Below are 25,195 nucleotides of genomic sequence, written 5' to 3'. Positions count from 1 at the left end.
GAATTCATAAGTGTTTATGCAAAAAGAGATTGGGCGCAGAGCCAGGCGACTGACGACACCCGGCTCGTCTGGCACGTGGATATCAAATTGTTGTATGTCGTTCTGCCATTCGAGGCTCCTGCTGTGGGGCTGGGCCATCTGCCAGCTCTCCAGGGAGCTGGCAGGAAACCGCTGCAATCAGAGTGAACCCACGGCCCGGGTCAGCTCGCCTCAGCACAGCACTCCAGCTGGCCCTCAGTGCCTTTTGGGGACACATCTGCATTGCCAGGCAGGGCTGTGGGAGGGCTGCCTGCCTCCTGTCCATCACAGGGAAAACCTACCCTTGTCCTGTGTCCCTTCCAGGCAGGCTGTGTGGAGATTGCTGCATTAACCTTTAATATGGCTAAAATGTTTTCTTTCGATGACAGTAATGCTGCCAGAACCCATCAAGATACCTAGGAACTGATGTGCCTTGGCAGATGATGCTGGAAAGACAGGATTCCCGGCAGTCTTTGCATCCCTTGCTCACAGCCCACGAGTGTCTCCACCTTCCAGCAGGGCTTCTCTCACAGTCAGGGCAGAAAGAGAGAGAGTCCATCTGGAACAGGCTCGGATTTTAAATGAGTGTCCCCGATAATTCAACATGATCGATGGCTGAGGTATTTCACCAAGTTCAGGAGTCCCAGTTCTCAGAGAGAGGCAGCCAGCCATGACTGTAAGACCTGGGCAAACCATACAAACCAGATGGCAGGTCTCACCCCTCCCCAGAGAGCTCCAGAGAGTATCAAAGAGTGAAACAGCAGAGGGATGGTCTGGGTGGGGTCATCGTGGCTGGCAAGGGTCTGTGACAGCACCTTGTTAGGCTAACCCCAAGAGGAAATTTGGAGGGGTGGTGGGAGGGCAACTCTCACTGCAAGCCAAGTCTCCTGGAAAATAACCTTCAAACTTTGGAGGATTGTGAGCAAGATGGGACCAGCAACTTCTACCTAAAAGAATGTTAATAGCAAGATAACTCACCCTAACACTGGTCCAAGCTAGGTCTTTATTATGCATCATAAAGGCTCTGAGAATAACAATCTAACCTCCCAAAGGGCTGGGGCTTTGCAGAATCTCAGGCAACTCGCTTCCTTCTGCTCAGTGACTCCCCTGGAGCACAGCAAAGCAAGGAAACACTTAGAGCCAAGCTTGAGTTCTGAATTTCAAATACAGGGAGTCCATCTCTTTCTACCCAATTGTTCCCTAGAATCAGTAACTAACTCCTTCCCCTTAACTGCACATACTTCCTACCAAAGCACAAGCACGATGGGCTGTCCATGAGCCTCCCCCAAACATGTGCACCTTGTGACATAAATTCTGTCACCCAAAGAGACCAGACAAAATGCAAAACCAAAGTGCAGCCTTTCCTTGAATTATAGGTTCTAAAGAGTTTTGGACTCTCTACAAAACCCAAGAGTTAGGAATTGCCTGTAAGAAGCACCAGCCCTTGTTTAAAAGAGGCTATTTAAGAACAATAGCCATGCTGATGCCAAACTACGCTAAGGGAGAATAATGAACCTAATAAAACTAGCGATTTTCCAATTGCTTTTGCTGTTGGAAACACTGATTATGCTAATTAAAGGGTAGAATAGTAAATACTCACTCTTTTGCATCCAATTAAGTGTTCAGATTATTTCTCAGAAGTATTTGTGGAAAATAGCACTTCTGATAATCATGGGTTCCAAATAAACAGAGTCAAGTGTGGTGTGGTACCTGTGTGAGTGTGTGTGTGTGTGCATGTGCGCATGTGTCTTTCTGGAGCTCATTTTATGGATATCCCACATCGCTCCCCAAATTCCTATGAGACCAAATAAGAAAAATCACAGTTTCCTAAGAATACAGCTTGGGATATCTTTGGAAAAGGTGTGTATTGAGAACACAGCATACAGAAACTATTTCACATTGGCAATATCTGAGATTTAACATTGCAAACATCAGAAATACAACTGGTTCTTCAGAGCCACCTAAGTCCCTCATAATGGCAATATTAGCTTCTTCTAAATAATAAATTAGCCAGTCAAACTGTGTTCTACAGCATGTTAGAAGTTTCATCCTTCTAGTCAATGTCACGTTTCAAGGCAAAGTCAATTTATATGTAAGTTAAACAAAGTGCTGTCACCAAAAATTGAGAATTATGTCTAATGCCAATCAAAAATGGAATAAATAAGTATTAGAGGATTTGCAAGTTAAAGCAACCATAGAAATGCTATTATCAGGAAGGAAAATGTATTACCTGCAGAGGTTACAGATAAGAGGCTAGAACCCAGAAGAGAAAGGATCTCTGTAAATATTTCCATTAAGTTAATCAAGAGTGGCTGGGTACGGTGGCTCATGCCTGTAATCCCAGAACTTTGGGAGGCCAAAGCGGGTGGATCACGAGGTCAGGAGTTCGAGACCAGCCTGCAACATGGTGAAACCCTGTCTCTATTAAAAATACAAAAAATTAGCCTGGCATGGTGGCGTGCACCTGTAATCCCAGCTACCTGGGAGGCTGAGGCAGGAGAATTGCTTTAATCCAGAAGGCAGAGGTTGCAGTGAGCTGAGATCGCACCATTGCACTCTAGCCTGGGTGACAGATCACGGCTCCATTTTGAAAAAAAAAAGAAATAAAGTTAATCAGGAGTGAGAATAGGATGAGTTTTTCACCCACAAAAGGAGATGAGATTCATGCAGTCTTTCAACATGCATTCCATCAATAGTGAACACCTGCTCTGAGCTAGGCCTAAGTCCCAGGAAATGGGTTACCAACCAGACATACCCCCTGATTTGCAGGTCACATTTTAGAGCAGAAAAATGGACAGTAAACAAGTAAGTAAATTAAGATCATCTTAAATTGGGGGATGTTCTTTAGAGAAGCACTTCCACAAAGCTGAATAGCATCATAGACTATGACTGCCAGGTGGTAGGGAAGGTAATATCCCACATGCCTGTGGATAGCAGAGTTTCTGAGGCCTTGCGAAGTATTTAGTACTAAGATCTCTGTCTTAGGTCAAGTTGCCTAAAAGCAGAGCCTGAGGCAGGGATTGAGTGCATGTAATTCATTCAGGAAGAACCCTCAAGAGATACGAGTAAGGAAAACAGGATATGGCAGGGAAGGAGCTAAGTGAGATGTGGTCTCAGCTGGAGACGGGCTCCAGTCTGATCTCACAGGGAGCTCCAGAGAATGAACTGCACCACCATGTTATCCCAGCCTAAGGTCTTTTGTTCTCCTGTGTCAGCCAGTCCCTGGCCAAGGGCTGCAGACTCTCTCGGGGCCCCAGCAGACAGGAGGAGAAGGAGCATGGTCTGCAGTCTACTCTTTTGTGCACACCCACCCACCTCTTCCCCAGCTGACACTGCTGGAGGAGTAGAGAGAAGAGATGTCATCTCCTCCCATGGCAACATGTGGGATGGCAATGGCCCTTTTCCTGTTGGGTGTAATCTGCTGCCATCTCTTGCTGTTTGCAGCCTGACACAGAAGGGTGAAGGTCACCAGGTTCCACTGACAGGGGTCTTTGTCTCAAGCAGCAACCCTAGGACCACGGCTTCCTTTTAAGATTCAGCCACATTTCATGACTGTCTGCAACACACCCCATGCCTCTGATGGAAGGAACCCAATGCCCCATGCTACAGCCATTTCTGTCAGACTGGGGTCCCTGATCTCAATTTCCCTCTGCATTCCCCAACTCTGGGCTCTGCAGACACATTTCAGATCCATCCTTAGTACCTCCCAGGAGGCAGAAGCCAGAGGAAATAATCCTTGCCCCAATGCACCTGAGCATGTCACCTCACTGCATGCTCTTTCTCCCTCTCCAGGAAAAATCAAGCTTGTTGAATACTTACCAATGTGCCCACATGCATTTAGTCCCCACAACCAATTCATGGGGCAGCATTATCATCCCCAAGTTACAGACGAGGAAATTGAGGAGAGCATTTATATAACATGCATCTAAGTGGTGGACAAAGGATCTAACCAGGCAGTGCGGCACCAGAGCACACTTTTTTGTTCTTTAGGGAGATGGGGTCTCTCTCTATCCCTCAAACTGGAGTGCAGTGGCCTGATCATAGCTCACTGCAGCCTTGAACTCCCAGGCTCCAGCAATCTTCACGCCTCAGCCTCCCGAGTAGCTGGGACTACAGGCATTCACCACCAACCCAGCTAATTTTTAAAAAACATTTTTCTAGACATAGGGTCTGATCCCAAACTCCTGACTTCAAGTGATCCTCCTGTCTCAGCTTCCCAAAGTGCTGGGATTACAGTCGTGAGCCCCCGCGCCCAGCCCAGAGCACACTTTTTTTTTTTTTTTTTTTTTTTTGAGACGGAGTCTCACTCTGTCGCCCAGGCTGGAGTGCAGTGGCAAGATCTCGGCCCAGAGCACACTTTTAACCACCATATCATTCTGCCTCTGGGTATGTTAGTCAAGCTCTGTAGCTCATCAGATGTCTGTAGAGAGAAGGAGACATCAGTCTCCCCTTCTTCCAAACACCCCCATGAGCCCAAAGCTGAACCAGTTGCTGTAGCCATGGCATACAGCAGCCTCGGTCCTCTGGCCAGGCCAGAGCCACATCCCACCTCTGGATCCTCGGGTTGAGTCAATACATCTTGAACCAGCAGCGGACTGAAGCTCGAGGGGGAGTCAGAGTACTGTGATCCAGCCCACCAGGAAGTGGGTGCTGAGCAGGCAAGCATTCATCACCCACTGCACACACCAGGGAAGGCCTGTGGTGACTTAGTCCCACCTGCGGGCAAAGAAAAGAGTGCCTGCTCCGTGCCAAAATGTGATGCCCAACACTTTATCTTAAAGCTAGCTGACTTTGTAATCCCAGCTACTTGGGAGGCTGAGGCAGGAGAATCACATGAATCCAGGGGTCGGAGGTTGCAGTGAGCCAAGATCATGCCATTGCACTCCAGCCTGGATGACAAGAGAGAAATTCTGTCTCAACAAACAAACAAACAAACAAACCAAAAAAAAGCTAGCTGGCTTAATCCTCACAAAGATGCCATCTACTTTTTGGCATTCTACAGGTAGAAACACTGAGACACTGGGAGATTTTAAAACTCACCACCAGCCGGGTGCGGTGTCTCATGCCTGTAATCCCAGCACTTTGAGAGGCTGAGGCAGGAGAATTACTTGAACCCAGGAGTTCAGGACCAGCCTGGGCAAATTAGCAAGACCTCATCTCTACAAATTTTTTTTTTTTAAATACTTAGGGCTAGGCGCCGTGGCTTACACATGTAATCTCAGCACTTTGGGAGGCCAAGGCAGGTGGATCACTTCAGCTCAGGAGTTTGAAACCAGCCTGGCCAACACGACAAAACTCTATCTCCACTAAAAGTACAAAACTTAGCTGGGCAAAGTGGCATGTGTCTATAATCCCAGCTACTTGGGAGGCTGAGGCATGAGAATTGCTTGAACCCAGGAGTCAGAGTTTGCAGTGAGCTGAGATCGTGCCACTGCACTCCAGCCTAGGTGACAGAGTGAGACCGTGTCTCAAAAAAAAAAAAAAAAGGTATGGTGGCACATGCCTGTGGCCCCAGCTACTCAAGGGGCTGAGGTGGGAGGATCGCTTAAGCCCAGGAGTTCAAGGGTGCAATGAGCTATGATTGTACCAATGCATCACTATATATACATATATATGTGTATATATATATGTATGTATATATATGTGTGTATATATGTGTGTATATATGTGTGTGTATATATAAACATGTGTGTATATATGTGTATACATATATGTGTGTATATATGTGTATACATATATGTGTGTATATATGTGTATACATATATGTGTGTATATATGTGTATACATATATGTGTGTATATATGTGTATACATATATGTGTGTGTATATGTGTATACATATATGTGTATATATGTGTATACATATATGTGTATATATGTGTGTATACATATATGTGTATATATGTGTGTATACATATATGTGTATATATGTGTGTATACATATATGTGTATATATGTGTGTATACATATATGTGTATATATATGTGTTTATATATATATAAAAAACACACATGCACAGATTCACCACCACCAACTCAGAAATTACTGTCTCCCTCTATTCTAAGGAATTATTTTTCATTTTGCCATATCTGAAGTTGGAATACACCTTACAATCACTGGAATGTCACGGTCTCGTTGGCAGCATTTTTCTACTTAGTAGCCCATAAAATAATAGCACATCTTGTAACTAACAGTGTTGTAGATGCTATGAGATCCTGGGGAAGCCCAGAATCCTAGCTCCACCCTGTCTGACTCCAAAGACCACATATTTTTTATGCCTTTGGACTGGGGCACAGATGTAGACAACTCGAGCTTTGCTGATTGTGAGAAAGGTATGAGAAATAGCCCTGATGGAATTTTCTTCTTGTACTTGCAGGGGAACAAAGTGGCATCATTCCACTATTCCAGAGGAGGTGCTAAATACGAGGGTGAGGCTGTCAAGCGGTCCCTGGTGGAGTCCTACACTCACCCAAACAGCAATGAGAGAGAGCGGAGGGAGAACATCGATACTGTCGTGAACTGGTTCACCAAGGAAGACTTTGACTTTGTGACGCTGTACTACAGAGAGCCAGATAACGTGGGACATCGATTTGGGCCAGAGGCAGCGAACAGGAAGTTGATGATTCAGCAAATCGACAGGACCATCGGGTATCTGGTGGGAGCCACTGAGAAGCACAGCCTGCAGAGCACCTCAGTGTCATCATCACATGACACCATGGGATGACCACCGTGAAGAAGAGACCCAATGTCAACAAGATCCCCTTGTCCAACTACATCAAGTTCAGGGACTTGGTCAAGTTTGATATTGTGGGCTACGGTGGCTTTGGGATGCCCCTGCCCAAACTGGGACAAGAGGAAGACCTTTACCAGGCAATGAAGAATGTGTACGCTCACCTCCACGGCTACAAGAAGGAGGAGATTCCAGAACACTTCCATCTCTCTAAACATGACTAGGTTCTACCAATCATGATGTATGCCAACTCTGGTTACAGTATCAATGGGGTAAGTTCATTCTAAAATGAATAAAGTCACCTTGGATCTAGGAGACAACCATTAGGGAAGGGTGGTTCTGCAAAAATCAAACATAAGTACACAGCCGGGCACGGTGGCTCACGCCTATAATCCCAGTACTTTGGGAGGCTGAGGCAGGTGTATCACCTGAGGTCAGGAGTTTGACACCAGCCTGGCCAACATGGTGAAACCCCATCTCTACTAAAAATACAAAAATTAGCCGAGCCTGGTGGCACGCATCTGTAGTTCCAGCTACTCTGGAGGCTGAGGCAGGAGAATCGCTTGAATCTGGGAGGCAGAGGTTGCAGTGAGCCAAGATCATGCTACTGCACTCCAGTCTGGGCAACAGAGTGAGACCCTGTCTCAAAAAAATATAATATAATATAATATAATAAAACAAAACAAAACAAAATAAAATAAGTGCACACACTAAGAGTTGTAGCCCACAGGGTCCTAAATGTTCCCCACCCCGCGACCAACCAATGCTGCCCCAAATTACCGTTATACAAAAATAATGACCAATTCAACTTGACAAGGCTGATTTAAAAATAAAAATAAGGCTGGCCATGGTGGTTCATGCCTGTAATCTCTGTGCTTTGGGAGGCCAAGACAGGAGGATTGCTTAAGGCCAGGAGTTCAAGACCAGCCCGGGCAACATAGGGGACCCCATCTCTACAAAAAACAAACAAATAAATAAATAGCCAGACACGGCGATACATGCCTGTAGTCCCAGCTACACAGGAGACTGAGGTGGCAGGATTTCTTGAGCCCAGGAGGTCAAGGCTGCAGTAAGCTGTGATTGCACCACTGCACTCCAGCTTGAGCAACAGAGCAAGACCCCGTCTCTAAAAAATTAACAAATAATAAAAAATAAACACCAACTTCATTATTCAAAATTGTGCATAGCACTTCACTAAACATTGAATAGCAGTTCTTTCATTTTTGCCTTTCCAACAACCCTATAAAATAGATGCTATTAGTTCCACCATTTTAAAGAAGAAATCAAAACCTAGAGAGAAGTGACTTGAGATTAAAAATGTAAGGTTGGGCTGGGTGCAGTGGCTCACACCTGTAATCCTAGCACTTTAGAAGGCTAAGGTAGGTAGATTGCTTCAGCCCAGGAGTTTGAGACCAGCCTAGGCAACACAGTGAAACACCATCTCTACAAAAAATGCAAAAAAATGTAGCTGGGCGTAGTGGCACGTGCCTGTGGTCCCAGCAACTCAGGAGGCTGAGGTGGGAGAATTGCTTGAGCCCGGGGGTGTCGAGGCTGCAGTGAGCCATGATCACGCCACTGTGAGACAGGAGGCAGGACTTGACTCCACAGGCAGGGCTTGGACACCAGACCAAATTGAGGACTAGCTAAAACAGGGCTGGGGCAGAAGTAGCTTTCCATCAGACATGCCCACCAGTGTGCCATGTGAGTTTACTATTGCCATGGCAACACCCGGGAGTTACTGCCCCTTTCCATGGCAATGACCCAATGACTCAAAAGTTACTACCCATTTTCTAGAAATTCCTGCATAAATTGCCTTTTAATCTGCATGCAATTAAAAGTGGGTATAAATGTGATTGCAAACTCTCTGCCGCTACTCTCTGCCTCCAGGGTAGCCCTGCCCTACAGGAGCAATCACAGGGCTGTAACACTGCCTCTTCAATAAAGCGGTTTTCTTCTATACCTCCAGCTTGCCCTTGAATTCTTTCCTGGGCAAAGGCAAGAACCCTCAAGTGCCATTGAGAGGTGACAGCGTGCTGGCAGCCCTTGAGCTCACTCTCGGCACCTCCTTTGCCTGGGCTCCCACTTTGGCGGGACTTGAGGAGCCCTTCAGCCCGCCGCTGCACTGTGGGAGCCCCTTCCTGGGCTGGCGGAGGCTGGAGCTGGCTCCCTCAGCTTGCAGGGAGGTGTAGAGGGAGAGGTATGGGCGGGAACCGGGGCTGGGCGCAGCGCTTGCGGGCCAGTGCCAGTTCCGGGTGGGCACGGGTGGGGTGGGCCCCGCACTCGGAGCAGCCAGCCAGCCCCACCGGCCCTGGGCAGTGAGGGGCTTAGCACCTGGGCCAGCAGCTGCTGTGCTCGATTTCTCACCTGGCCTTAGCTGCCTCCCCACAGGGCAGGGCTCCGGACCTGCAGCCCGCCATGCCTGAGGCTCCTCCCCACCCGCCATGGGCTCCTGCTCAGCCCGAGCCCCCCCCCCGATGAGTGCCACCCCCTGCTCCACGGCGCCCAGTCCCATCGACCACCCAAGGGCTGAGGAGTACCAGCGTGCTGGGTGGGACTGGCAGGCAGCTCCACCTGCGCCCCTGTGCGGGATCCACTTGGTGAAGCCAGCTGGGTTCCTGAGTCTTGTGGGGACTTGGAGAACCTTTATGTCTAGCTAAGGGATTGTAAATACACCAATGGGCACTCTGTATCTAGCTCAAGGTTTGTAAACACACCAGTCAGCACCCTGTGTCTAGCTCAGGGTTTGTGAATGCACCAATGGACACTCTGTATCTAGCTAATCTAGTAGGGACTTGGAGAACTTTTGTGTCTAGCTCAGGGATTATAAATGCACCAGTCAGCACCCTGTCAAAACGGACCAATCAGCTCTCTGTAAAACAGACCAATCTGCTCTCTGTAAAATGGACCAATCAGTAGGGTGTGGGTGGTGCCAGATAAGAGAATAAAAGCAGGCTGCCCCAGCCAGCAGCGGCAACCCGTTGGGGTGCCTTTCAACAATGTGGAAGCTTTGTACTTTTGCTCTTTGCAATAAACCTTGCTGCTGATGACTCTTTGGGTCCACACTGCCTTTATGAGCTGTGACACTCACCACGAAGGTCTGCAGCTTCACTCCTGAAGCCAGCGAGACTATGAACTCACCGGGAGAAACAAACAACTCCAGACGCACAGCCTTAAGAGCTGTAACACACACCTTGAAGGTCTGCAGCTTCACTCCTGAAGCCAGCGCGACCACAAACCCACCAGAAGGAAGAAACTGAACACACCCGAGCATCAGAAGGAAGAAACTCCAGACACGCCACATTTAAGAACTGTGACTCCGCGAGAGTCCGCGGCTTCATTCTTGAAGTCAGTGAGACTAAGAACCCACCAGCTGCGGACACACTATGCTCCACTGCGGGGCTCCCCTGCCCTGCATCAACTGCACTCTGGCCTGGGTGGCAAAGAGAGACAGACCCTATCTTTAAAAAAAGAAAAATGTAAGGTTAAGTGCTGCCCCCAAGCCTGCATGGCTGATCATTATACAGAGTACACAAAGATCACCAAAAAATTCACCACAAAGACCCCCCGCCACTGGTTCTCACTTGCCCATATCAAAAAATATGCATATCAAAAAATATGCATATCAAAAAATATGCCCATATCAAAAAATATGCATATCAAAAAATATGCATGGAGTTTCACCATGTTGGCCAGGCTGGTCTCGAACTCCTGACCTCAAATGATCCGCCCACCTCACCCTCCCAAAGTGTGCTGAGATTACAGGCATGAGCCACCATGCCCGGCCCTCATTCTCTTCTTTTATAAGGACACAAGTCATTGCATCTGCCCCCTCACCACCAGCCCCCAATCCAGTATGACTCATCGTTACTTGATTACATCTACAAATACCCTATTTCCTGATAAGGTCACATTCCTGGGTATGGAGGATTAAGATTTCCAATTTTTTCCCTGACTCAATTTTTTTTGAGTCAGGGCCTCACCCTGTCACCCAGGCTGGAGTACAGTTCTGTGATTATAGCTCACTGCAGCCTCAAACTCCTGGGCTCAAGGGATCCCCTGACCTCAGCCTTCCAAGTGGCTGAGACTACATGTGCACACCACCATGCACAACTAATTATTATTATTATTTTTTTTTGTACAGGTTAGGTCTCACTCTGTTGACCAGGCTGGTCTCCTGACATCAAGCAATCCTCTTGCCTTGGCCTCCCAAAGCACTGGGATTACAGGCATTATCCCGTGCCTGGACTACTTTCTGCATCTCAATCATTGTATCATTAGCCTGAGCTGCCCATATTCCTCATTCTGCCCATCCCTGACCAATCTCCTTCTTTAACATAACTTCCATCTCGATATCATGGGGCCTGCTGGGCACTGCAAACAGCCTAAGGAAAGTGGAAACTTTACTTAACCTTAAATCCTATTACAAAGTCCACACTGAACGTAATTTATATTTGAACTATAAAATTTTCTGTAAGTTGAAACATGACCTATAAAGGTCTCTACACCCTGAAGCAACGTTTTAGAAAGAAATCAATTGGTCCTTTTCTGCACAAACCATTAACCATAGGAGAGATAAAGGAAAAACTTCAATGTACTGATTGAACTTCCATGCCCATAGCTTAACTTCTAAAAGGCAACCATTCCATACTGTTAAACTGCCTTAGGTTGTTATTGCTGTTATTAAAGAGACCCTCAAAGCCAGAAGTTGAATCTTGACTGTAGTTCTTGCATGTACACACACACTCTTGCAACTGAAACCACTCAGATTGTCCTAATGCTGCTCCCCATAGCAACACCACCTGGAATTTTACGTTTGGTTGTAAGCATCAGTCCTAATCTTCACTTGCGTCCGAACACACCGCACCTGTGAGAGCCCCGTGACATTAAAAAAAAATCCCTTCAGTGAGTCCGGGGATGGTGGCTCACACCTGTAATCCCAGCGCTTTGGGAGGCCAAGGCAGGTGGATCATGAGGTCAAGAGACTGAGACAATCCTGGCCAACATGGTGAAACCCTGTCTCTAGTAAAAATACCAAAATTAGCTGGGCATGGTGACGCATGCCTGTAGTCCCAGCTACTCAGGAGGCTGAGGCAGGAGAATAGCTTGAGCCCGGGAGGCAGAGGTTGCAGTGAGCCGAGATCGTGTCACTGCACTCCAGCCTGGCAACAGAGGGAGACTGTCTGAAACAAAAAGAAATCCCTTCAGTGCCTTGATCCTTCCAGATTCAGATCCAAGATAGATGACATTTGTCCCTCATCAGAGCCCGCGCACCAAGATAAAGATTTCTTCTGGCCAGGCGCGGTGGCTCACACCTGTAATCCCAGCACTTTGGGAGGCAAAGGTGAGTAGATCACCTGAGGTCAGGAATTTGAGACCAGCCTGGCCAACGTGTTCAAACCCTGTCTCTGCTAAAGATACAAAAATGGCCCGGCATGGTGGCTCATGCCTGTAATCCCAGCTACTCGGGAGGCTGAGGCAGGAGAATCGCTTGAACCTGGGAGATGGAGGTTGCAGTGAGCCAAGATCGCGCCGTTGCTCTCCAGCATGGGCAACAAGAGAGCAAAACTCCGTCTCAAAAAAAAAAAAAAAAAAAAAAGAATAAAAGATTTCTTCTGTGTGCATGGCTCAACTCTGTGGTCCGCTAGGGTCCTTCCTCAATCTGCTTCCAATCTATGGACTCAGGAAAGACTGAACCAACCTAGATTTATTAATATTTTAGTATAACATAATACAGTGTTACTTATTATAGCATTGACCATATATGCCCTTTTGCTGCTTGGAGGAAAGGCAATTAATAGCTATTATGTGAGTTAATAAAATAAGCCCAGGATTTATAACTAACCTGTTCCCATTGGTTTTCCTTGTCTCCTGCAGGCAGAGAGGTGATCAAAACAGCAAAAGCAAAGCAGTGTCCCTGGCCCAGTTCTGAAGCCAACCTTCCTTAATCACCCAGACCCATCCCTGGTTAGGACTTGCTGTGGATTCTCAGGCGACTCCATCTCAGGATACAGGGACTGAGAGGGTGTATGCAACATCTCAGACCCAGAAACCGTTGATTCTGTCTAAAAACACAGCAAGAACCACATCCCACCCTCTCGATTTAAATGAAAGTGTTTGGGGGAATAAAAGATGAACCCCTTTTTTTTCTCAGATCTTGCGCTCATTTGGTTCTGGTGGGGAACAACAGCTATGAGAGAACAAGTGTATTCAATTAGAATTAATGCCCCTCTCTTATTCTCACAGCTGAGCAGGGCTCAAGTGCCTCTCATCTGAAAGGGATAATAAGATTTAATCTGTCTCCTCATCTACCTTCTGCAAGTATACTTAACAAATTAGCTCTCGGGACTCTTCCAAATGGAGTTTTCTGAGGCATTTGCTAAGGTAAACGTTTTAGACTTTGAACACAGTTCAGATTTCAGGGGCAGTACTGAAATCTGAACTGTGTTGCTAACTGCCCTGCCTTCAATGTCCACTTCTTCCACGAGCCCCTGAGCCCCTGGAGGGCCTGGACCACACCTAGTTTTTCTCACCGTTACATCTCCCTTGTCAGGCACATGCTAGGCGCTTAATAAGTATTTGGTGAACGAATGGCTTGTTTGGTGACAGTCCAAAGGCTGGGAGACAGAGGGAAAGCTCCCTCCTGTTGGGCCCCAGACGGGTGGCGCTGATGGAGAGGAGGCTAGGTTAAGGCCTCCAGGACCGAAGCGCGCACCCGTAAGGCCCCTGCCAAAAACACCTTCCTGAAGGCGGAGGAACTGCGAGAGTGCCTAAGTTGGCCCAAGGCCTGACCCGACAATCCCAGGGACCCTAGCCCTAACCGGACCTGCCTCCCGGGCCCCAAACCCGGACTCGGCCCCGCCCGAAGCTCCGGATCCTGGGGCCCGCCCCTGGCCCCGCGTCGGCAGACCGTGGCGTCGCTCCTGGGCCCGCCACAAACCCTCCGCAGGTAACGCGTCCCGAACTTGAGCCACACTCCGATCCCCTCCTCAAACCCCTTCCCGTTTCCCACATCCTGGACCCGTCGCTCCATCTCGGCCCCGCCCCAAACCCAGCTCCGTCTCGGCCCCTGAGCTCAGCCCCGACCGGCCTCCGAGTCCCTGGGTCCCTCCCGACACCGGCCCCTCCCTAAGCTCCGCCTCCCAGGGCCCGCCTCCTGAGCGCAGCCCGCAGCCCGGACTCGGCCACGCCTCCCGGACCCTGGGACCCTCCCCACGACGGCGTGTACTAAGCTCCGCCTCCCAGAGTCCGAGCAGCGCCTGGCCATGTCTACGACATAGTCAACGCCCCGCCCCGGCCCCGCCCTCTGAGCCCTTCTCTGGGTCTGGCCTTAGCCCCGCCCTAAGACCTGTCTCCTGGGCTCTGCTCCGAGTCCCGCCTCCTGAACCCAATGGCGTTTATCCCCGCCCTAATGCCCGCCTCCAGGACTCATCCTGCCACCACGCAAGGCCCCGCCTCCAGGACGCCACCAACCTGGACGCTTCCGAAGCCCCGCTTCCAGGATCGCCTTATCCTGGCCCCGCCCCAGGACCCGCCAACCGGGACTCTCCCCAGGACCCTCCCCAACGACGCTTATCCTGGCCCTACTCCAGGCCTCGCCCTCATGACGCTCATCCTGGCCCAACCCCAGGCCCCGCCCTCATAACGCTCATCCTTGCCGCGCCCTAGAGTCCGCCCCCAGGACGCTCCTCCTGACCCTACCCCCGGGCCCCGCCCACTCTCTGCCCCCGCGCACTGCCCTGCGCCCGCCCCTCTTCAGTCCAGGCCCGGCTTCCGCCCGGTCTCCCGAAAACGCTGCGGTCCCGCCCACGTCATGGCGCCCGAGGAGAACGCGGGGACCGAACTCTTGCTGCAGAGTTTCGAGCGCCGCTTCCTGGCGGCGCGCGCACTGCGCTCCTTCCCCTGGCAGGTGGGCGGCGGGGCGAGCGGAGAGGCCCGCGGGGCTCGCGGGAGTCCAGGGGCTGACGGGATGGGTCTTCGTGCTGAAGCCCCGGGCGCCCCCTCCACGTGAGTTCCTGGGTTCCCGTCGGTCAGGGCCTCGCCACCCGGTCCCCATCCCTGGGGCCTGGCCAGAGTCGCTCGCACCCCTCTTGCCCCGCGAGCTGGCGGTGGAAGCTGGGGGCGTCTCCGCCGTCTTGGGGGGCAGAGGCGCTCTCGGTGTGGGGTACAGTTCACGATCATTTTCTCGACTTTTTAAAGGCAGTAATCGTTCTGGTCACTGGGAGACAGCTGCCTTCGCCCATTCGAAAAAGTCAGCGCCCTCAGGACCGCGGGTAACCACGTCCTCCTGAGGGCGGTGACCAGGTCACAGGCTGTCCCTCGTGCCTCAGTGTTCTCATCTGTATGTCGAGCACTACACAGAATGGGCTCATGTGCTGAGGCTCTCACGCCTGTGATGGAAGAGACAGAGAAGGGGGTGGCCTCTCGTCTCCCTGGGGACCTGCCATTCTCAGCACAGGCGCATGGCAGGCAGCAGCCTCCCTTCTGCCAGCAGAGGGGCTTAATGCACGCAGCCCCATTTGTAATTCATGTGGAGTGATCTCACTGGGATGAGTCAGTTTGGATATATATTCCTCCCTGGGTCTGCCCCATTTTATGGGGTGTTGCTTAATCATTTGCGTTATTCCATTGACATAAAATATTTAGCACTCAGAGATCATTTCTGGTCAGGAGAAATTTGTGCATTTTTAACCCAAAATAGAAACCTTCATAAAATCATCATAGGTCTCCATTCAATATTGACTATAATTGTTCACATGCCCACGCTGAATGCTAACTTGGGCTCACCCTCAGCACCCACGAGATGGGTACTATTATTATCACTCACATTTCACCAGAGGGATTGTTTGATTAGGGTGCAGTAGACCCAGGAGACAGCCTGCCTGGTTCGAATCCTGGCCCAACCCCTGGCCCTGTGTGACCTTAGGCAAGTGACTGCATCTCTCTCTGCTATTGTTTTCTTATTAATAAAATGGAGGATATAATGATAACTATCTCTTAGGGTTGTTGTCAGGGTTGAGTACAAAAGCCTGTGGATCAGTGCCTGGCTCAGGGTAAATGCATGTCGGTGTTAGCTACTGTTTTTATTCAGTCTCAAAATGTTTCATAAATGCCTTCCGTGAGCCAGGCAAGCAGTACCCAAGACAGATGAGGCTCTGCTTGCATGGGAGAGCCAGAGAATAAACAAATAAATGAATGAACAAGAAAAGACCAGATAAGAGTGGCTTTAAAGCCAAGAAAACAGGGAAATGGTGAATGGAGCAACTGGGGAGAAGAGTCACCAAAGTCGGGGAATCAGGGAAGCCTTCCCCAAAGAGGTGGCATTTGAACTGGGGCCAGAGTGGTGAAGCAGCCAGCCATGGCAAGGGCTTGGGGAACAGGATATGCAAAGGCCCTGTGGTGGAAACAAGCCAGCTGTGGTTGAGGAACAACAGCAAGGCAGCCAGTGTGGCTGGAGTGGAGTGAGCAGGGTGGGCCAGGGGTGAGGGAGAACAGGCCAGAGAGAGGGATTAGGACCAGGTCTTGTAGGCCTTTTACGGCATGGAAGGAGCTCTGAAGCAATGAAGTGCCTTGCACTGTGTCACATACCAGCCGAGACAGTCTGCCTAACTCCGGAGCCAAAGCTCGCTGCTGGGCTTGAGGCCCCTGTAAGAGGACAATGTAACCCAGGCTGGTACGGGCACATTCTGCATTTCCACTTAAACTCAGATGGCAAGCCCATCAAACCTTGGTGCCATGGCTGCCCTGGTAATTCCTGGCTGACCAGTGCAACCAGGGAGCTGGCCCATGACCCGGGTGGCCGCTAAGTAGCCAGGACTAATGCGGCCAAGAGTCAGTCTTCTAGCCTTCTTCCTGTCACTCATCCAGGTGCACCCTGCGACATCTGAAGGTCAGGCTTTCAGCTGCTGTGGCTTCCACTGCCAACTGACTCCACGTCCCCAGGGAGGGATCACATAGGGCTTTGCCCACACATTCTATTGCGTGTTTCATGTTCCTGTGAATGCGCCCTTGAGATTTCTCTCTTTCCCTCCACACAGAACTTAGAAGCAAAGTTCAGAGACTCATCAGATTCTGAGCTGCTGCGGGATATTTTGCAGAAGGTAAGAATCCCAGAGTCCCTGGGACTCATGACCCTGCCTCCTGAATCTCTCCGGAAGACCTGAGAGAAGAACCACAGGTGTGCTTATACCCTTTAAAAACACCCCTGTTCAAAGAACAAAACCATCGAGTCAGCACTGTAGGTGGGTGTCAGCACCTCCGACAGCTCCAGCGCTTTCATTTTCTAAGACTTAGAAAAAGACATCAGAATATACAAAAATCTGCATGAGAGGGGGGAATCTAGGGAATGTTTTTTAAGCCATCCACAGCAAAAACAGAGATGAGACCTGCAGCAGTGTGTGCACCCTGACCCCTGACCCCTGACGCACAGCTCTGCACCTGCAGCCAGCTGGTCTCGGGCTGCAAATATGGCGGGGTAAGCACTGGCCTGGCACCCGACCGCCCACTGGGTGGACCCAGCCTTTGGTCTATGTTGTGCACAGGGGACACGGGCACTCCCCCTGTCCTGGCACAGCCCACAGAGCACATGGTGCGGGTTCCAAACCACTCCTCGGAGCCTAGAGGCCAAAGGAGGGAGGAGAGCAGGACCAGCAGCTGGCCCAGACCCCACCTCTTCCCACACCGCTTCCTCTTTTCTCCCTCCTCACTGAGTCACCTTGGAAGGGCTCAGCAGCAGTAACTGTGGGACAGGGGCTCTTCCGTTTGAAAAATTGAAAGAGGCGCTCGGTTAAGGCACCAATCACATAGCTGGGCACAGTGGTTCATGCCTATAATTCGAGCATATTCGGAGGCCAAGGCGGGTGGATCACCTGAGGTCAGGAGTTCACTACCAGCCTAGCCAACATGGTGAAACCCTGTTTCTTCTAAAAATACAAAAATTAGCTGCGTGTGGTGGGCACCTGTAGTCCCAGCTACTTGGGAGGCTGAGGCACGATAATTGCTTGAATGTGAGAGGTGGAGGTTGCAGTGAGCTGAGATCGCACCACTGCACCCCAGCCTGGGCGACAGAGACTTTGTCTCAAAAAAAAAAAAAAAAAAAGACAACAATGACGTAACCACAACAACAAAAAGATGCTTAGAAACTACTGAAAAAGTAGAAAGCTTGGTATCTACAGATTCAAATCTGGGCTCCCTGCCCTGCTGTGAAACCATCTGAGCCTCAGGTTCCCCCCACATCAAGCAGTATAAGACCCTATGGCGGAGAGCTGCAGTGAGGATTAAGGAGACAAGATCATGTGAAGCACAGGGTAAAGGCTGCGTGCCTCTCCCCCTCCACCATCCCCTAACCAAACAGACACCGAGGGTCCCAGGCGGTACCTGTTATCACACAGACGAGAGAAGGAAGGTTGTGTCCATCAAGAGTCAGTTGCTCAAATTCTGTGTTTAAAAAAAGAAACAATTCTACATGGAATTTCTGATAGACTTTTTTTTTTTTTTTTCTGACAGACTCTCACTCTGTCACCCAGGCTGGAATGCAATGGCACGATCTCATCTCACTGCAAACTCTGCCTCCTGGGTTCAAGTAATTCTCATGCATCAGCTTCCCAAGTAGCTCGGATTACAGGCACCCACAACCATACCTAGCTAATTTTTGTATTTTTGGTAAAGACAGGTTTCGCCATGTTGGCCAGGTTGGTCTCGAACCCCTGACCTCTGGTGATCTGCCTGCCTCAGCCTCCCAGAGTTCTACGATTACAGCTGTGAGCCACCATGCCCATTCAGAAAATTTTTTTTAAATAAACGATAGCCAGAGTCACCTGGTCAGGTGGAGAAAGAGCACTGCTCTGGCGGGCAGGCCACCAGCCTCTGTGAGATACTCTCCTGAAGGGGGCATTTCAGCGTCAGGGCCTGGTCACTCCCCAACTGGGGATTCAAGGCGGCCCACCTCCACCACACCCGGTGTCCTGGGACAGGAACATGCTGCAGGCCAGACAAGCAGCTCACAGCTCAGTGGCCCCCGACAAGCCCAGAGCTCCTCACCACAGCCGCACACCTACTTTCTAAAGCTGCCAGCAGGATGGAGAAGTCTTCGTCCTCTATGAGAAGAGAATTGAATGTCAGGGGCCTGTTTCTGGACACCCCTCTTCCAGCTCACACGCCCTCCCCTTCTCATTGAGACCGTGGCGGGGTGGGGGTATGCAGGACTGGCGGGGGTGAGGAGAACACAGGTTGGCCAGGTGCCGTCACACCAACCCCAAGTACTCCAGGGGTCATGCAGACCTGTCTAGCTCGTGCTGCTGACCAGCAGGGCTGGCCGCTCATGGAGACATGTCACCAGCCCGCTCCCAGCATCCCGCTCCGTGAAGGCTGATCGCTCCGTGGCTGGGTCCTCAGGTTCTGAGCTGAAAGAGCAGAAAAAAAGCCTGTGAGAGGCCACAGAGCAGGCCCATGACCCAGAACGGGCATCTCCTGCCGTGGCGAGGCCTGCAGGCTCCCAACGGTTGGGGTGCCCGGCCACATCAGCAGCACCAGGCCACCCCGCCATCCGAGGCCTGGGCTTGCTTTCTCTAATATTGTTGCTGGGTGCTAAGGTTACAACAGCAAACAAGACTGACTCATTCCTTTTCTCCACGGGACTTACTGTCTTATCCCCTAGACTCAAGATGAGGGTGCAGGGATGCCCTCCCACACCACCCCAGCTTACACAGGTGCACACCTCAGGGTGTGTGGACCTGCACAAAGGTCCCCTCCTTAGCCCCATGAGACACCCCAGGGGACACACAGGTCCACAGATCCTGCCACAGGCCTGGGAACCCACTGGCTGGAGAGTAAATACTTCAGGCTTTGCGGGCCACAGGTTCTCTGTTGCAAAATGCGATTCTGCTATTGTAGCTCAAAGGCGGCTGGAGACAACTCAGAAGGCAATGAGTGTGTTGTGTCCCAAAGAAGCTTGATTTACAAAAGCAGGAGACTGGCCTGTAGCCTTAGTTTGCCAACCCCTGGATGAGTGGGTTCCCAGGTCTGCAGTGAGAAGGGCACAGGCCAGGGCAGTGGGGAGCAGGAGAGAAGGCAGCTGAGGATGGGAGGCCTACCGGGCCCTGAACGGAGAGTGCGTGCTGCCCAGCTTCATGAAGAGCCGGTGCTGCAGGTCCAGAGGTGCCTCTTTAAAGAAAGATGCCGGCTTGTCATAGATGGTCACAGCCCTGCAATGAAATCATGGCGGGGCTATTGGGAGGGCTGAAGAAAGGCCTCAGGAATAGAGGACTCAGAGGCTCCAGGAAAAGAAGGACGCTTGGGGAATCCAAGTCTCAGACACGATGACAAGAAGAAGCCTTGCAATCACTTGGGAATGCACAGAGAGACATCCTAGGACCAAAACTGCCGGGATCCCTTGGCTGGCTGGGAAAGAAACTCTGCCCCCTCCTCTCCCGGCTTCCCCAAATTTTACCATAATGTTGCCAAGCATTAGTCCAGCGTGGAGGCTACTTTCTGCTCAAACCACTCATTTGGGTCCCGTGCCCAACGTCACCCATCCTCAGCAAAACAACCTTTATTTCCTTCTTCCTGGTTTCCAGAAAGTTCCCCTAAAGCCCTGAGGAATCACCGAATGAAAGGGGCTTTTTACAAATAGGAAACTTAATTAGAGTGCCAATACACAACATGGATTGCACAAGGCTGGGTCTAAGATAAAACCAGACTGTGGACAACAGAACAGATAAGACCCACGTGGCTCTGCACTGCCTGGGTCTGTTATTGTGTGGAGGAATGTCTTAGTCTGTTGCTCCTGTGGGTGTAGCTAAAGCACGAACCAGGAGTCTTCATACTTAGAAAGCAGTTAGACACCTGAGAACCCATCCCAAACTACAGCCTTCCACAGAACCTTCTGGAACCTTCTGGAATGCAACTCATTACTGCCAGAGGGTCTTTGATGGGAGTCTACTCTCCACCATTTGTCTTCAAAGAGAATACCCACATATTCTCTTTCCGTGGAAAGGTAAGTTATTAGAGTTTATGCAGTCTGGTACATTAATTGAGAGCTTTACTTCAAAGAATGTCACGTTTACGATTCAGTCTCACAGACTGGGTTAAAAAGGCAGTGTTGACTATTAAGTTGTAAATTACTATAATGATCATTATTATTATTCAAGCAAGCTGTGAGAAATGAGCATTATCTCACGATATCTGCATTTTAGTGAACCTGAAGGAAGAGTGTATTTGCTGGAATTACAGAAGCCTGAGAACCACAGGGGAATTCTCACTGCAGGGTATTCAGGGTCAAAGGCTGATTCTATTTTGCATGCTCAATCCTTCCTCAATTTATTTTTATTTCTTTATTTATTTTTTGAGACAGGGTCTCACTCTGTCGCCCAGGCTGGAGCACCTTGGTGCAATCTCAGCTCACCGCAACCTCGCCTCCCGGGTTCAAGTGATTCTCCTGCCTCAGCCTCCGGAGTAGCTGGGATTTCAGGCACCCACCACAAAGTCCAGCTAATTTTTGTATTGTTAGTAGAGATGGGATTTCACCATGTTGGCCAGGCTGGTCTCGAACTCCTGACCTCATGTCATCCTCCTGCCTCGGCCTCCCAAAGTGCTGGGATTACAGTCATGAGCCACCGTGCCCGGCCCTCAATTTAATTTTTCTATTTATTTATTTATTTATTTATTTAGAGATGGATTTTCGCTCTTGTCCCCCAGGCTGGAGTGCAGTGGCGTGATCTCGGCTCACTGCTACTTCTGCCTCCAGGATTCAAGCGATTCTCCTACTTCAGCCTCCCACATAACTGGGATTATAGTCATGCACCCCTGCGCCCAGCTAATTTTTGTATCTTTTTTTTTCTTTTATTATTATTATTATTATTATTATTATTATACTTTAGGTTTTATGGTACATGTGCGCAATGTGCAGGTAAGTTACATATGTATACATGTGCCATGCTGGTGCGCTGCACCCACCAACTCGTCATCTAGCATTAGGTATATCTCCCAATGCTATCCCTCCCCCCTCCCCCCACCCCACAACAGTCCCCGAAGTGTGATGTTCCCCTTCCTGTGTCCATGTGTTCTCATTGTTCAATTCCCACCTATGAGTGAGAATATGCGGTGTTTGGTTTTTTGTTCTTGCGATAGTTTACTGAGAATGATGATTTCCAATTTCATCCATGTCCCTACAAAGGACATGAACTCATCATTTTTTATGGCTGCATAGTATTCCATGGTGTATATGTGCCACATTTTCTTATTTATGCAGCCAAAAAACACATGAAAAAATGCTCACCATCACTGGCCATCAGAGAAATGCAAATCAAAACCACAATGAGATACCATCTCACACCAGTTAGAATGGCAATCATTAAAAACTCAGGAAACAACAGGTGCTGGAGAGGATGTGGAGAAATAGGAACACTTTTACACTGTTGGTGGGACTGTAAACTAGTTCAACCCTTGTGGAAGTCAGTGTGGCGATTCCTCAGGGATCTAGAACTAGAAATTCCATTCGACCCAGCCATCCCATTACTGGGTATATACCCAAAGGACTATAAATCATGCTGCTATAAAGACACATGCACACGTATGTTTATTGCCGCATTATTCACAATAGCAAAGACTTGGAACCAATCCAAATGTCCAACAATGATAGACTGGATTAAGAAAATGTGGCACATAATTTTTGTATCTTTAAGTAGAGACAGGGTTTCACCATGTTGGCCAGGCTGGTCTCGAACTCCTGACCTCAGGTGATACATCTGCCTCAGCCTCCCAAAGTGCTGAGATTAGAGGTGTGAGTCACTGCACCTGGCCCCTCAATTTAATTTTAATAAAATTATCAGGGAAATAAGCCACAAAAGGACAATGTGCACACTTCAGAACAGAGCTGTCCAATAGAAATATAATGTAATCCACATGTGTAATATTAAATAATTTAGTCACCACATTAGAAAAAGTAAAAGGGGTGAAATGAATTCTCCTAGTAAACTTTATTTAACCAATATATTCAAAATATTATTATTTCAACATTAATGAATACTGAAAAATTCTTAATGAGATATTTTATGTTCTAGTGTATATTTTACACTAACAGTGTATATTTTACACTAGTGTATATTTTACACTAACAGCATATCTCAGTTGAGACGGCCACATCTCAAGTGCCCAGTAGCCACGTGTGGCCTGAGGCCATGACTCTGGGCAGTACAGCTTTAGGTGAGTCTAGGGCAGGGCAGAGGGGGGCACCTGGGATCAGATGTGGAGCCTGGGGCCTTATTTCGCACCGTTTGGTGAGGGCACATTCTTGCCATAAAACCCAGGTCAAGCATGACTCACAAAGGGGCCAGTGGAGGTGCCTCAGTTTACTTGGGAGCTTGGCCTCTCCAGCTTGCCTTCCTACTGCCTGGAAGAAGATTGGTGTCCTCTTGCCTTCTCTGGCCACTTTCCCAAGAACCCTCCCAGAATTTAGTCCTATGAAGGGCCGGGGTGCAAGGAGTCACCCACACAATGACAGGACCCACCAGCAATACCAGAAGTTGGCCAGCCCTACTCATCCAAATTCCTTTCTGCCAGCTGGACATCACAAGGATTTCAGACTGCCATCTTGTGGCAACTCCATTTTGGGGTCCAGGGATGTAAGGGTTACTCTATTAGTCCATTCTCACTCTGCTAATAAAGACATACCTGAGACTGGGTAATTGATAAAGAAAAAGAGGTTTAATGGACTCACACATCCACATGACTGGGGAGGCCTCATGATTATGGTACAAGGTGGAGGAGGAGCAAAGTCACATCTTAGATGGCAGCAGGCAAGAGACTTGTGCAGGGGAGCTCCCCTTTATAAAACCATTGGATCAGGCAGGGCACAGTGACTCACACCTCTAATCACAGCACTTTGGGAAGCCAAGGTGGGTGGATCACCTGAGATCAGGAGTTTGAGACCAGCCTGGCCAACATGTTGAAACCCCATCTCTAATAAAAATACAAAAATTAGCCAGGCGTGATGGCTCATGCCTGTTGTCCTAGATTCTCAGGAGGCTGAGGCACGAAAATTGCTTAAATCCAGGAGGTGGAGGTTGCAATGAGCTGAGATCATGCCACTGCACTCCAGCCTGGGCAATAGAGTGCGACTCGGTCTCAAAAAAAGAAAAAAAAAATTAGATCTTGTGAGACTTATTCAATGTCATGAATAATGACATTGGAATGGAAAGACCCACTCCATGATTCAGTTACCTCCCACTAGGTCCCTCCCACAACATGTGGTGATTATGGGAACTACAATTAGAGATTTGGGCGGGGACACAGCCACACCATATCAGTTACTGAGCTGGGCATCTTCTTCCTTGAATGCACATTGGCCTCTGAGGCACTTCCTGGTTAACCTCATTCCACAGCTGAGAAAACCCAGGCTTGGCACAGGCAAGGGAGCTGACCCAAAGTCTCCCATCTTATTATTGGAAGGACCAAGACTGGACCCACAACTGTGCTCTTGTTTTGAGTCACCATGCTGCCCCCAAGATCAGATCTCAAAACAAGCAGACATGGGGGGCTCAGAAGGTCCCCAGCCTAGAACTTTCCTGTCACCCAATGACACTAAAGGCTAAGCTGGTGGCTTATTATTCTGGATTCACACTAGAATGACCTTGGGGTTTGTTTCACACATGCCGATGTGTGGAGTTTCACCCCCAGCTAACTGACTATGAATCTCTGGGTTGGGGCCTGGGCACTGATATTCATGCAGAGCTTCTGGGATGATCCTATTGCATCGCCAAGGTTGACGACTGCAGAAACATTGCACACTTTTTCATTCATTTAGTTATTAAATATGTAATATTTATTATTATTTTTGCAGACACAGAAGCGTTGCAAGAATAGTACAAAGACATCCTTTATACCCTTCGCTGAGATTCCCCAGTGCTACCATTTTACCCCATTTAATTTATTATTTTCTAAGTGGCAGATGAGTTATCCTTTACCCCTAAATATTCCTCTGTATTCCTTAATAACAAGGACTTTCTCTTATATAACCAAGGCAATGATCAAAATCAGGAAACTAACCCTGCTACAATACGGTTTTCTAATGTATGGACCTCATTCAGATTTCGCCTGTTAATCCAGTGATGTATATTGTAGCAAAAGATAAGCACAGATCATGCATTATTTTCAGTTGTTGTGTCTCTGTAGGTCCCTTTTAGCCTGGAACAGCTCCTTACTTTATCTTTCATGGTATTGGTATTCTTGAAGAACACGAGACGGTTATCTGATAGATGTTCCTTACTTTGGATTTGGCTGATGTTTCTTGGCGGTGATACTCTTATGCATTTGGGGTGGGAGTATCACAGCAATGGTGTCATGTTCTCTGTATATCACATCAGGAAGGATATGCTCATGGTTTACCCCATTACACCAAAGTGAATGTTGATCGTTCAGTGAAGGTGGGCGCAGGTTCATTGCATTATATTGCAGA

General features: G+C 49.1%; 1 long non-coding RNA gene and 1 pseudogene across 2 annotated transcripts in view; one reads left to right on the top strand and one right to left on the bottom strand.

Moving 5' to 3' along the window:
- The window catches only part of LOC129050679 (uncharacterized), a 29,440-nt gene extending 15,150 nt beyond the window's left edge, over window positions 1-14,290 (bottom strand). For both annotated transcript variants that reach the window (XR_008514389.2, XR_008514388.2), the window contains exon 1: window positions 12,590-14,290. This is a non-coding gene — a long non-coding RNA (uncharacterized LOC129050679). The remainder of the gene's footprint in view (window positions 1-12,589) is intronic.
- A 3,960-nt stretch (window positions 14,291-18,250) lies between these two features.
- Window positions 18,251-25,195, top strand: part of LOC129047380 (olfactory receptor 7E24-like) — a 54,937-nt pseudogene continuing 47,992 nt past the window's right edge.

This window comes from Pongo abelii, chromosome 18 (genome assembly GCF_028885655.2).
Source record: "Pongo abelii isolate AG06213 chromosome 18, NHGRI_mPonAbe1-v2.0_pri, whole genome shotgun sequence".
Lineage (NCBI taxonomy): Eukaryota > Metazoa > Chordata > Mammalia > Primates > Hominidae > Pongo > Pongo abelii.
This window is presented reverse-complemented; position numbering and strand designations above follow the sequence as displayed.